At 36.1% G+C, this 14,832-nt stretch overlaps 1 long non-coding RNA gene across 1 annotated transcript; it reads left to right on the forward strand.

Annotated features, from left to right (window-relative positions):
• Positions 1-8,340: 8,340 nt before the first annotated feature.
• Positions 8,341-12,081, forward strand: LOC136010974 (uncharacterized). The gene is made up of 3 exons (XR_010611118.1): positions 8,341-8,513; positions 9,745-9,834; positions 11,996-12,081. It is a non-coding gene; the product is annotated as an uncharacterized LOC136010974 (long non-coding RNA).
• The last annotated feature ends 2,751 nt before the right edge of the window (positions 12,082-14,832 follow it).

Genomic DNA, 14,832 nt, shown 5'->3' on the forward strand with positions numbered 1-14,832 from the left:
CTGGAGCTTGCAGATTATGGAAAAAGATCAGAAAAGAATTAATTTTACTGAGCCGTATGTGCTATTTCTATCACCAAACTCTACTAATAGCAGAGAATATGCTATACTAAGAGACTACGTAGCTGAAATAGGGGTGCAGTATTTACAGTTATATCAAATTTGAAGCATTGAAAAACCTAAAATAATTTGCCAAAAATTATCTACTGACATTTCTGACCAGTTTTTCTATAAAGCAGACATTAAAACCAGACTATATCTGTCTTTTCAGGTACCGTTTTGTTACCCATGGCAGTCTATTCCCATATAAAAATATGCTTTTTTAAACCTTGATGTAACAAAGATAATTTCTGCTATTTTAAGATTAATCCCCAAGACCCCAGATGCCATGGCAGAGTTGGGTTTTATAGACTGGTGAATTTACCTTGTATCAGAACTGAAACGACTACCATTTTACCTGCTTTTCGCACTAAATGCAAGATCCTTAATATAACAAGTTGTGTCGTGCACGTACTTGTTTATTTTGTTGCCTAAGCTTTTTTTGAAAAATGTTTTAACCTTACCTTGTGTTACCCTTCAACAGCAGTTAATCATAATAGCAGGATCATCACTCTGTGTAAGCAGAAAAGAAGCATTGTTCCTGATTGCAGCTCTAATGATTCAAAGGGTGTAATCTCATAATCAAGTATGTATTTAAAAGTTGTTTACTTCACTTGACTTCTACAGGATTCAAGGAAGCCAGTTACTATGGGTTAGTGTTTACATCTGCTGATGGTATACTTTAAAATTCTACCCTAGCTGTCCCCATCTAACGTCCTTATGACTTGCACATAATTAAACTTTGGAAGAACTTGGAATCCATCTGAACTGACATTTGACGATTATCACCTAGGCATAACCTTCAGCTCCAGCAAGCAGCCTGGATTGAACAAACACAGAGAGCTTACATATTTTTCAAACCCACAGTTTATACAGAGATTATTTTATGTTTAGATATCACTCTCAAGCAACTGGGACAGAGCCAGCTGCAGATCTGTATAAACAACAGATTTTACACATTAGATGATTCTTAAGGATCTGGTTTAGTACAAAGAATAGTGAAAATCTAGCAGTTGAAATCCAGCCCCACCCAACAGATTTTTTAATTTATTCACCACCAGCACCAAGAAAAGCAATAGGGTCGCATTTAGACCAAGAAAATACTGAAAACAAATCAGATATCTCTACTGCTCTGAATGAGGACTTGCTAGTGCTTTCAGTGATTGCCAGATGTCAAACAGCAAAATGCTTCTCCTTTTGCAAAAGTAATAATAGTTGACTAATAATTCACTTTAAAAGGCTGAGAGTCCAGATCTCTGTCAGAGATGTATTTCAGCTGAAACATTTGATACGGGTTAGGGGAGAAGATGCAAATATGGCTTTAATGCAGTTTACATATATAAGTGTATATATAATCAAAGGAGGAAGAAGAACAATCTTTGTATTTTAGGACACTGGGCCTCTCTGAAACAGGAATTAAAACCAACTGCCAACAGGAACTCTCCTTTTTTCTACCAAAGAAGACACAGTAGCTTATGACATTGGTTAAAAAAATCATGGTCAGTCCAAATTCATAGATTTCACTTTAAGAAATTCTCATGTTGCAAGAAGAATCATTGCCGAGGAAAATGTGGTATACTTCTATATACATATGCAGATATCTATGTTCCACATGTCTGAGAATAAGTGGAAATTACATCTGTTTAGGAAGTTTCTATTTCTATATTTTAACGAACTTTTTATCATATCCAGAAATTAAATTCAGTTTAGTGCATGTCAAAACACATCATGTTTATGAATTGAGATGTATATAAACATCTTTGCAAAAGCATTTCCTTAAATTTGCTGTATCATCACAGATTAAACTAAAGAAAATCATTGCTGCACTACTTATTATTGTTGAATAATGTAATCTATGTATTTGGAAGAAATCCATGCACCAGTGTGTAATGAAAGCAGTCCGACTGTATAACTTCTTTACATTGTGAAAGACACTTGGAAAGTTTAATCACAAGAGACTGGAGGAAAAATTAAGGGAGTCAAAGTATAGTAATTCATCAAAAAAACATGTGAGACATGTAAGAGTAGTGATAGTAAAAGGTGAACTTTTATCTTGGGAAAACATTAAAAGCAGAAATCACAAAATTTTGTGCTAGGACTAGAGTTGATCCGGAAAAAGAGGATAGTCAGAAAACTGACAAAATCTGGTTTTTTTTTATGAAAGATTAGAAGAAAATTTTAGAGAGAGTTGGAGAAAGCTGGTGTTATAACAAAGTCAGATCACATTGTTTCTTCTGGAGTCAGTTTAAATACCAAAGAAGTTAACATGTTAAAAACATGAAACAGTTCTATGACAAGTTTAATAATTTTTGTCATTAAGCTATGGTTAGTGTTGAAGGAAACAGTAAGAGCTTTTATTAAATGTTTTAATAATGCTTATGAAAATTAAGGACCATTACCAGCAAGGACCTGCATTAGGATTTGATTAAAATATGCTCTATGCATTCTTTAGCACTGTGTGCTGGCATTAGGAATTTTAGTTAATCACAAGCAGGCATTGGATATAAGTGGGTTGGTTGTATCTTCTAATTGGAAAATATCTCTGTGTATTTTTATGTCAACTTTTAAACAAGAAAGAAGATTAAGGTAGATTTTTTTCAAGGATAGATATAATTTTTCTTAACTCTGCTGATTTAATTATTTGTTGAGCCTAAATAGCAAAACAGAGATTTCTTTTCCTGCCCTTTGTAATGCCTTGGTGGCCCCTCAGCCACTTTTGAAGGATTGTGTGTTGCAATAAAGAATTGTGTGCTGCAATGATTTATGGATGCTACCTCTGGACCCTTCAGAAATATATCTAGTTTTGTGATGAGTTCTGCTTAAATTTCCCCCAATAATTTCACAAAGAAACCTTTAAGTTAAGCATTAAAGTCAGGGAACAACATTAAACCTATCCCCACAGCAAGACCTGCAGCCCCCCCTTATTTGTAAGACCACAGGCTTTGTTGAGGAACCAAATGCTTAAAAATGGCTGCTAAAATATTTGCTAATATGCAAGTTTTAAAATGTTACTCATATTGATTTGTTATTAGAGTACGATACTTTGTGTTCTCCACAAGCAGCAATCCTGGAGCAACTTACAGGACTGTGAATCTTGTGTGAGAAAATAAGAGCAGAGAGAGGTTGAACACCCTTCAGCCCTAGCATTCTAGGCCAGGAAAAATGTAATCGCTTAAGATTATATTATTTGAACAGTGTCAGACAGACATGATACAAACACTAAAAAACTGCTGCCTTCTATTCCAGCAAGTCTGTAAATTAAACTGAACTGGGAATGGTAGTGGTACATGTGGAGGAGTTTATTTCTGTTGTGGTATGCCATGGAAAAAAGTTATTTCGGGTGAAAAGAAGTATAACCTGGAGGAATTACATATGTATAAAACTGAGACTATTGTGATTTTTATAAATAACAATTGTATTACACTGCCCTGGTGAGACAAATGACTTGAGACTATGGAGAATAATTGTATGGTGTACAAATTATACTCTTAGTTGTACCTTTTTTTTCAGCATCTGTTTTGTATTCTTTCTTCATTTCTATTGTGTAGTTTTGCGGGTTTTTTTTTTCCATACTTAGCAATAACAAGGCACAGTAACACATTCAGCCAGCAGAATAATTAAACCAAAAAAACATTATGTTAAGTTTGGTTACACCCAGCCTTTTAATGCTTCCTGTAATATTTTCTTTCCATTTTATGTTCGTAAAATTTTGCTCTGGTTTAAAGTCTGTACAGTGGGGCTCAAGGTATATATAGCCAGAGCCAGGAGAAACCTGAGGAGGAAACTGGCTGATTTGTCAGGAGAAAGCTAGATGGGGATTTCCCTTTAATGTGACTTTGCTCTAGACCCTGTCTGTATAGGACACATGGCTTAACAGCCATGTGGAGCTCATCTGCAGCAATAGATCATGTCTCCTGCTCAGTTACACGCCCAAGTCCACCATGCTTGATTGTGTCTCTCTTGGATTCTGCAGAATCCTTTGCCTGACAGAACCATGTTGGGTGTTCCTCTCTGAGAATCAGCTTTCTGACTGTACCCTTCTCAGTGGAGAGGTTTGGTTGATTCTTTCACACATAGTCTGGGAAGGACCTCACTTAGGCCCTGCTTCTCCATCCTGTGTTAGGCACTGCACAGCACTGTGGTGTGGCATCTGCCTCTGACCTTGGCATTTACCCTGGCATTGGTTTTGTTTTGTTTCAGGGAATTGAAAATAAGTAGAGGTAAATTGTAGGTATAGTGCAGTTATAGGTAGGTGTTGATGGCTGCCTGCATAGTCCAGGAGTCCAAAGCCCCTCCTGCTTTTTGTATATTAAGTTGTTGCTCTCTGAAAGAGCGTATTGCTCTGGGAAGGCCCTTTGGGGAGTCTTATTTGTTTTATCAGTGTTGCGCCACTAAACTTTTTTTTTTTTTTTTTAACATTGTAGCTTCTGAAGAAAAAGAGGGTTTGGGTTTTTTCCCCTCTGTGTTTTGTTTTGTGTGTGTGCGTGTGACAGGGAAGATGCAGAAGTGGCTGCTTCCATTTACTTATTTGCTTATGTTAGTACAAGTCAACACTTTTTTAGCGATGATTTTAGCATGGACTAATCCGCATGATGTCCATAAGACATGCCATAGTTTGGAATAGCATTTCAATGATGTAGTTCAAATGTATAATACCCAAAGATTCGCCAGGCAGTGTTTTAGCAGCTGCATTTAATTTTGGCAGTAAGTTAGTCACAAATGTGCCTATTCATGTTTTAACCCACAGTGTGGTACAACTGACAGTTGTGGAAAACATCCATCTCCTCTTTATTTTTATTTTTTCTCCAGAATCGGAGCTCTTTCAGAATGCAGCCTTGTTTCCTGCGGTATTCAGTTTTTAAGCAAATTATCTTTTCATCAATCCATAACCTATTTTGTTCTCTCACACAAAAATAATTAACAGTAACACACTAGCACTAAGTTACCTTCAGGAAGGTCAGTGGGGAAAACCCCCACATTTTAAAATAGGTGATTTTAAAAGATGCATCTGAAATACACTTGTGTGTTCTTTTTATTTGCACAGTCACTCACTCCCTGAACAGTTTTGCTATGCTCGGCAGCTCAGAAGACAAATACACAAAATAAACTCAATTATTATATTAGCAACTGTTCATATTGAGTCACAACGTAGTTTCCTACTAAACCCTTAATATTTTACAGGCATTTTTTGCCATGTGGTTAGAGTACAAGACTGCAGTTGAAGAGATCTGGTTTTATTCTTAGTTCTGCCAGAAGCTTCTTGTGGTGTTGTGGGGAAATTTTTTTACTTCCTCGATGCCTAAGTTCCAGATCATAAAGTAATCATAACAAGGTTTTCTGTTTTTCCATCCCTTGTGCTTCTTGTCCATGTATACATTTATATTGTAAGCTCTTACAGGAAGACAGCATTTCTCCAATTAAGTGTTCATATTTTTCCAGTCTCAAGATGGAGTCCTAACAAAATATACTATAGTATGTATTTCTGTATTGTAATAGAATATAAATACTACTATTTGTGTATTATACATAAAAGTAAATATGAAAAGTAAATACAAATACATACAGATTTTTCAGTGATGCTTTCTTTCACAGTAACATATATGAAGACCTTAAAATTTGTCACAACTGCTATCACATCTGTGCATTATGAAAATACTGATAGTAAGATGCTTCTACACATATCTCAATAAGAAAGAGATGTATTATATAGAGTGACATTTAAATTCACAGAAATCAATATGTGCTTACTGTTCCGTGTCCCTGGTACTTTTAAATAAATCACTTCTTCACTTATATTTGTCTTCTATCAGATTCAGCTGGAGAACTATTTTCAAGAATTGCAGTTGATTTCCCAAGAAACAGATGTTAGTATACATGAAAGATCATTCTTGACTGGTTTTAAGTTGCCTTGATATTTTTAGTTATTACAAGTTAATTGGACTAGAAAAGTTGAGGACAAAAGCTAGTTTATCAAATTGGATTCTGTTAAAGTGGCTGATCATTGCATAAGGAAAGACAACAACAGATGAGACTGTCCTATCATCACCTGCTTATTTTTAAGGACTAGATCCAAGAGTTGAAAAGGATGTTTGGTTCCTCATGGATGCCTGTAATCAATGCCTGGACCTGCAGTCTTTTTGTAACTAATTGCACATGAGAGCTGCTGCCTGAGTGGTGTTGGTGCAGACTCAGGCAGACTGATGTTGTAAGTTGTAACAGAAGAGCTGTATTCCCTTTCCCATAAAAGGTGACCTGTGGAGAAAGTATTTTTTAGCATACTTGTCTTGGGTTAAGCGTATGTTAATGAGAACATCTGGAGCACATGTGAATCTGTCAGGTTTCCTCTGCATTGCTAGAGCTTTCAGAAACATACTACCTGTTCAATGCTTCTTTATGTGCCCAGAAATGGTGTGATATAGGTGGTGAGTCAGCCAGCAAACCTCTTTTCTAACCTGCTCTCTATTAGTCTCCAGTCCTCTTCATATTTAAGCCTTTACTAGAGCTAAATTATTCAAAACACAAAGGCTAAAATTCAAAATAATGAAATTATTTAAGTTTTTTGTTTTGTTTCTTTTCCCTTCTCATTAGCAAAATAGAAAAAAGAGGGAAGATGTAAAATCTTGAAGTGTTGTTAGGTGAATGGGAAAATATTTCTTTTTAAAAATCTTCCTGAGGAAAGGATGTTTCTCTCAAAAGCATTCCTTTTAAAATACATTATGTATGTATCTATGTGAGAATTTTCATTTTAAGGTAGTGAGGGTAATGTCTGTTTTCCATATTAAAATTATGTTGACTTAATTTTTTGCTTGGCTGAATTTTAAGGTTGATATGATCTTCCATGCTGCCCAAGGGATTTGGCTACGCAGATCCCATTAGGAAAATCTCAGTCTTTATTCCAATATTGACTGGAGATGCATTTATATTAAATTCTATTATAGGTTGTCATCTAACATGTTCAGTGCTGAGTGACAGGAAGAAAATGATAATGTGTTCACCTACGGACTGTAAGACAAATGTGTCATGTCTTCTGTGGACTTCTGTTAGATGACATTGTGGTCATGTTACTCTAAATAGGCATGTCTTGTTTTTCACATGGAAAAAAGATTTTGAGTTATTGGCACATATAGATTTTTGAAAGCCAGAAGATCACAGTTTTTCAGTCTGATTTTTGAGATGAGTGCATTTTCTTGACATATTTCTAGAAATAGTAAATTTCATAGAGCTTAATCTGACATTACATCGAGGAAACCAGTATTCTTTTTGCATTACAAAATGGAAATCATAAGTACCACTGTATATAAAAATTTAACATTATGTAAATTACTTAAAGGCCTATCTCCTAGTTTTCAAATGGCCACCTGTTCTTCATGTGATACCAAGATTTTGTTTGAAAGTTACAGAAATGTGATTTCAAAAGAAATCTTTCCCTTTAATGCAGAAGTTTCTATATCTATTCATTATTTGGCACAAAAACATTGCGCTGGTTCCATTTAAACCTTCAAATTAAGCCCTAGCTGACAGCCAGGCTAGTGATATTTGGCCAGGGGAGGACAGAGTCTGTCACCTAGAAATCCTTTCCACAGCCACTGTCTGAGAGATTGGCCTCTATAATGTGCTGCAAAATGTCCTTAGCCTTTGGCATATCAGCACAACAGCAGCTTTTTTTCTGTTTAAAGTGCTTGCATTTCTTACCTTTAACATCTCAGGCAGTCTGGAGATGGAAATGCTGTTTGTTTTCTTGTATTCGTAACCGACGTTTTTTGGGTATCTTTTTAATAACAGCATGTTTCCTATAAATGTGATAATGCTTTGGGTGTGACATATTATTACTTGCTTATCTCAGTGGGGTTTGAAGGGTTTCTTCTGAAATTGATAGTAGAATTGTAACAGCTCTAATAATAGAAAAACAACTGATTCTTCTGAAACAGAATTGATATAAGGGCATATCAAGACAATCAGTAAGATCTTAAACTATAAAAAATAATGTAATGTTCTCATAAAACTTGTGATTCTGGGCAGACTTGGAATTATTTGTCTCTTTTTCTGTTTTTCTTGGATGCTAAAAGAGAATAGAAATGTATTATAAGCTTCACAGATGATCAAGCTTCTTGAACTGTTGGATTTCTAAAATAAAATGTAACTCAAGAAGATATTTTTCAGTACAACTGTCATTTTCAAATACCAATGCATTCTCTGTGATTATGTTTCATCAACCTGTATTTCTTCTCTTGTAAATACAGGTCATTCCCCTCAACTAACAAAGGCGACTTCAGTGAAAACATTTTAAGTGTGATTCCACCTCCTCACCTTAATGATACGATTAAAACTGAGAATAAAGAAGGCTTTCAAAGGCTTATTAGGCTTATTTTTTAACAAATAGTCTCAAAGGAACAAAGAACTATGAACTTATTCATAAGGTACAGTAGCTTCATGGCTGAGAGCAGAAGAGCACAAAGATTCGCATTCCCTTGTTGCTTCAGTAGCTCTTTTCAAGATGTTTCCCATTTGACCTTTGCCACAAAGATGAGGTCTGTCCAGAATCTCTGAAAAAAAAGTAAAACGTCATGCAGAGATGTCTCAAGATGTGCTTTGCACAAAGCTCTTTTCATATATACCTAAATGCAGTGGACCATGGCAAATAAGTTGTGGACAGGACCACTCAAGCCCAAATGGCCCAAAGGGACACCATTTAGAATGACCTTTTAACATCCTTTGTCAGTAGTCTTCATAGATGAAGTCAACTGTCTAAAAGGTTTGTCCTTGTCTCGCAAATAAAGGATAGCTAATGTTTCAGTAGTGGTTTAATCTCATTTCTTGGTGCAGAAATGATGCAGAAAAATTGCTCTAAATTTTCAACTCGTGTTCTTTGAGATTCTAGAAGCTTATTTCAACGAAATGGGAGAGTTGTTCTTCCTTATCTGTTTTGAAAAATAAATCTCAATTGCAATTTATTTTATACTGATAATTAGTAAGAAAATCTAAATCGGACTACAAGATTGTGTTGATATCTTTAACTGTTTTTTATTGTATATATAACTCTCGTTGAAACAGTCTTTCTCCAGAAACATATATAAGAAACTAAGAAGTTCCACTAAAGTCCAGTTTTAGACCTGTATTCTTCTTAGAGTCAGTTTTGATGAAAGTATAACATTAATAATTTGAAGGCCATTCATGTTATCTAAACTGAAAATGAGTTCACGACAAGAATTTTCTTGTTTGTTTTTCAACTATCTCATTGCCTTTCACTGAAAAAGCACTGAAAATTTTCACTGAAAATTTCCCTTCTAATAAGTTTTTTAAAGACCATTTCTAAGTATGCCATTTTTTTGACAATGTACAGTGTGGAAATTTTACAGTTCTCGCCTGCAGAGTAATTGTATTTTGACTATGTGATCAAACTATCACGACCAACTGAAAAGGAAGGTAAAGAAGGTAACCAGCCTGATAAAACCTCAGTATTGTTGGAATCAAGCATATGAGGGACAACTCAAATGAGCAAAGCTGATTAGGGATAAGCTAACTAAATGGTATAGGAGACTATTAAAGATCTCTAATTAGCTGTTTGAGCCAGAACTTCAGACAAACTATAGGTGGACTTGTAAACAGCATAAAAAAGGTTCTCAATAGGGATTTTATCATTGATTACAGGACTGGTGAGGAAACAAAGGAGAAGGAATAATGAAGAATGACAGTTCTGGGGCACCTCCCTCTTCCTCCTGTCATGCATCATGCAGTCAGGTAAGAGAAATTTTTGAATTACAGTAATTAACTTTATTTAAAGTCTGTCCAAGAAATAAAAAACAAAAAGCAAAACACACACACATTAAAAAAACAAACAAACAAAACCACCAAAACAAACAAACAAACAAACAAACAGAAACAACAAAAAACAAAACCAAAACAGAATCCAGTCTGCAAACAACTGGAATAGCAAAATAGCAAAGAGGAAAATTCTAAAGATTGGTATCAGAGAAAAAGGGAATTCATTCCAATAACTAGACACTGGTGAGGCTGCACCTTGAATGCTGTTTTCAGTTTTGTGCCCCTCGCTGCAAGAAAGACATTGATGTGCTGGAGTGTGTCCCAAAAAAGGCAACAAACCTGCTGAAAGGTGTAGAGCACAGGTCTTACGACAAATGGCTGAAGGAAGTGAGGGCTTGGCAGTGCTGAGTTAACAGTTGGACTCAGTCTTTTCCAACTTAAATGATTCTATGATTCTGTTTGTCTGTGGAATATTTATAGGAAAGGCTTTTAGCATGCTCATTCAGTCAAGGAACCATGTGGTTGATTTGGCCAAAAAGTAAGACAACCTGAATTCAGAATATTTGGCCAACGTTACGAAGCCTTTGTTTTCCATTTACCAGCGTGCATTTGAATAGTTCACAGCCTGCTTGTAAGAATTCCATAAGTATTACTTCCTGAATTAAGTTTTATGTTAATGATTTATTCATTGTTTTTACTGATTCAATGGCTCTGATCATGGCAATATCTACTCATATCTACCACTAATAAGAAATTGATGCTATATATTACATAAATGTATGTGTACAAAGCTGCTAATAATTCTAAATAATTTCTGCTATATGTACAGCATATTCCTTGGTAACCAGCAATGTCCATTGATGAGACCTGTACCATGGATTTCAGTGGTAACACAGCTGGGTCTTCATATTAAAACCTAAGGTAGTTGATGAGCGAGTTCAGCAGTAATCTAGCTATTCAATGTCACAGAACAATGAGAAATATAATTTTTCTGGGAACAGCGGGAAGTTTCAGCACTGGGAACTAGATGATTCTAGATATGTTGTGTAAAATCTAGGCTTCATAAAAAAGGAGAAATCATGGCTGGACCAACCAGCCTTTGCCCAGTCAGTGGTTTTTAAACAGGCAAATTAGAAGTTGTCTAGGAAAAGAGTGCAGATGAAACTCCAAAACAAACACCTGTGTTCCCTGATTATGTACATAAATCTCTGCATATGCTTTCTATTTCTACAATAAACTGAGTCAGCCTGGGATCGCAGCATCCCTGTGTTCTGAGAAAGTCAGACCCTAATCTGATGTGTGCAGCTTGGACGTCTTCCTAATTTGAAACAGAACTACTACCGCCCCACGAAACTTTTGAAAATAACTGAGGTCTGACCAAAAATATTTGGTGGTTTATAAGAAATCCATTTGTTTCCTCTTCCTTTTTTCTATGGAAATGTTCTGGCTTCTGGGTTTATGGGAAGGAAAGTATGTTGAGAACAAGTGGTTTTCTTAGTACTGCCTAATGATAACTGTTTAATATCAAACTTTCCATTGAGACATAGCATATTCATAACTCTTAATTCTTGCTACCAGAAAAGTGGAATATCCCAGACTTAATAGTAATATTTGTAGTCTTTCAAGTCCACTTTACATAATTCATTTTTATTTTTGCAGTACTGAAAAGAATACTACTGAAAAGAACCCATAATTGTATGTTTCTTAACAATGCTAGCTGGCTGCATTATTATTGGTTTTACAAAGAACAAAAAATTGCACGCTTATGACATACTACTGCTTTATTTTGAATATTTTGTATTAAATATTTGGAAGGCTTTGCCTGTTTTGGAAGGCTTTGCCTGTTTTGCAAGACATTCATGAAGTAAAACTCTAATCCTTGGTTGTGGTTATAGTCATTGCCAGCTGACTCTCCCATTACGTCATAGGTTTTTGGTTTGTCTGCCCTTTATCTACATAAACATAGATCAGCACACACTAAAAAAGTTCAAACTTTTGGTAACAAGCTCATAGCAGATCTTGAGGGAGTAAAAAAGTTGCAACATGAAAAAACCTCATAAAAATCTCCTATGAGTCTTTAAAGATCAGAGTTCCTGTCAGTGATGTCAATTAACTGATCTGTTCTCTGTTGCTTTAGGCAAAGAGCTACTATTGTGAGCACATCGTGGGACCAAAGATACTTCTTTAATTAGTTTAACTGAAGGAAAAAATATGATGATGATGGAACTGGTGATTGAAATTATGTCAGAGAAGCATGAAGAGCAAGATGGCAAAGAACTGCTGGTGTTGAAGTCTCCTTGCAATTTTAGTGAGTATAATCATTAAATCTCTTCTTAAAGTTGAAAACTTTGTTAAACCAAATGCGAAGAGTTATTAGGAATTACTTTAGAAGTCCTACTTGAAGGCAACAAGCCAGCATCTGACCAAAATAAGGTTGTCACCTGGTACCTTGCTGATGCCCATTCTTCAAAACAGAAAGCATTCCTGACTTCAGTGGGTCTGTTTTTCTAGCAGGCAAAACAGTCATTTTTGGATGCTATGTTCACACAAGTCAACTCTGGCAGAGCTCCACCTAAGCTTTTGAGACAGGAGATTGAGCATCTCAAATTTAGATGGGAACACTCTTATCCGGCAGGGCCATGTGAATTAAACCTCAGACTAGCCACTTAAAAGACTATTTCTTTGCCAGCTCATCTATATAAGTTTGCTTTCATGATGGTATGATAGGTGTTATGAGCAGAAAGTGGAACATGTTTTTGTGTTCTAAATAAAAGTATTTTATAGGTAGATCATTACATAAATGATCTTTCTGTTTGATTAGGGTCTGGGGAAACAGAGCTTATATTTGAAAGGTCAGGAACATTTTCACAGGTCATGGATTCTGTGTGTTTGCAGGCAAGTGAGTCTGGCACAGTACATGTATCAAAGAGAGTGAGGGCAGACAGTGACAAAGGTGGTCCTGGTAGAGTTTATTCATGGTGTTTTAATGTGAACTTCATTATATAAAGATGGTTTTAGTTGGTGTACCTGTTCAGCTCTAACAAATAATAAGGGCATGAGCAGCCTTTCCTTCACTGTTGAAGGCAAGCTGTGAGTGTAGTTCAGCCCTTCTTCTGAAAAAGGATCTGGCCGAGTATGAACCCTGAATATTGCAACAGAACACTCACTGAAAGAAGCAAGAGAAGAGAGAATCCCTGCCAAGTAGGTATTTCCAAGTAAGGGAGACTCATTTTGCAAAGCCTAATGAGGGCTGAGAAACCATGCCTCTGGGATCTGTCCAGATTCCATTAATAAGTCACAGAGGGACTGATGAAAGCTAATAATGCTACATGGCTGTAGTCTCAAATTCCTCACTCAAATTTGTGTTCATTGTAGTCTTACAGTCATTAGGAGAGAAGCCACCTCTGCTCTGAAGCAGTGTCCCATCCCATCCTCACCCATTGTTGCTGTTGGCCACCATATGCCATTAAAACTGGCTTGTTTTTACAAATGTTGTCCCTTTCATTAAAATATTTTTTCTGGTTCTTTGGCATTTTTTAGGGAAGCATGTTTGAAAAATTACTTTGTCAAAAACTCCACTTCTCCTTACCCTGCAAAGCCTTTCTGATGGACAGTTAGCTAAATTAGCCCTGCCCTAGTTTATGAAAAGCAATTTGGCAGTATAGGAAATTACAGGATGTTGGCATTGCGTGGCAAGGCTGTGAGGGTACGTGTGAATGTGGCTGAGAGTTTGTTGTTTAGAACTAAAATTCACAGGGACTGCAGTTGATACGTATTGGGGGGGTTATCAGGAAAGCCCCCCTCAGAAGGCATAACTCATTCATGTTAGGTAAACCCCCACATTTGTTCAGGGAATTAAGTGTTGCTGTCAAGTGTCCTGCCTATTAGTTTCTCACAGATTTTTGGCATATGCTTTAGCCTAGTGGGATTGATCCTGCACAGCTTAAATTAGTGTGGACCTTGTGACTTGAAATGGATAGAGGATAATTTCAAAGAGTCTGTAATATGAACTATTTGGGTGCTAAGTCCTTGACAAGTAGTTGTGGTTAGCTTAGATATTTTCAAAATTACTTGGATACCTTGAAGAGCCCTTAATATCCCTATCGCTCATTTCCTCCCACCTGAGAGCATAATACCAGGAATCACTTCTGAATGTATCAGTATGTGCAAGTTATATTTCTAGGAATTATTTTCCAAAACCAATTAGCTCTTGGAAATAGGCTTGAACAAAGGGGGATGAGGGAAATAAATAGAAAAATAACTAGCAAGAGAATCTATAACTAAGTAAGCTATTTGATCCTGTGCACTGTGGGCTTAGCTAAAGCACATCATCTATGAATTTTCCTACAGAATAGCTCTATGCTGACTTGATGAGTTCAGGTGGAATCCATAAATGGTTCACGGCAAGTTAGTACAAATTATTCTTTCTAACTGCTGATTGCTTAAGTCTGCTGTGTGTTAAAAGAAGCCAACTATGAGTTCAGTACATGATTTTTGACCAAGAGTTTTCTTTCAAGAATCCAAACCAAGACAATTACTAACACAGAAACAATAGCTAATTTTTTCTAAAAATTTGGACAAAAAAGGGACTGTCTATTTGTCATGTTCAGATCTCTTTTCTGACTACTTAGGATAACAGCTTTCTCAATGTAGCATAAAAAAAAAAAAAAGAATCAGAAAAGAAGTATGCGTGCACTGTCAAAGGGATAACAGCACACTTCTTGCTCCAGGGATTGTGACAGTACACTTAGAAAGCATCTGGAAAGAGAGGAGGACAGAATATAGGTTTGGTTTCAGTTATTCATATGTATACCAGCACTTGCATACCATTAGGATGTTAATATTTCTCTCTGTTTTTTTACTTCTCTCTCAGAAAACTAACCAAAGACTGTAATATCCCTTGAGGGTTCACAGTTCTGAGCTTTGCAATCTTATTACGCTTTTCTTCCAAAGCTAAGCCTCTAAAAGCCCTTC

This window comes from Lathamus discolor, chromosome 3 (assembly GCF_037157495.1).
Source record: "Lathamus discolor isolate bLatDis1 chromosome 3, bLatDis1.hap1, whole genome shotgun sequence".
Lineage (NCBI taxonomy): Eukaryota > Metazoa > Chordata > Aves > Psittaciformes > Psittacidae > Lathamus > Lathamus discolor.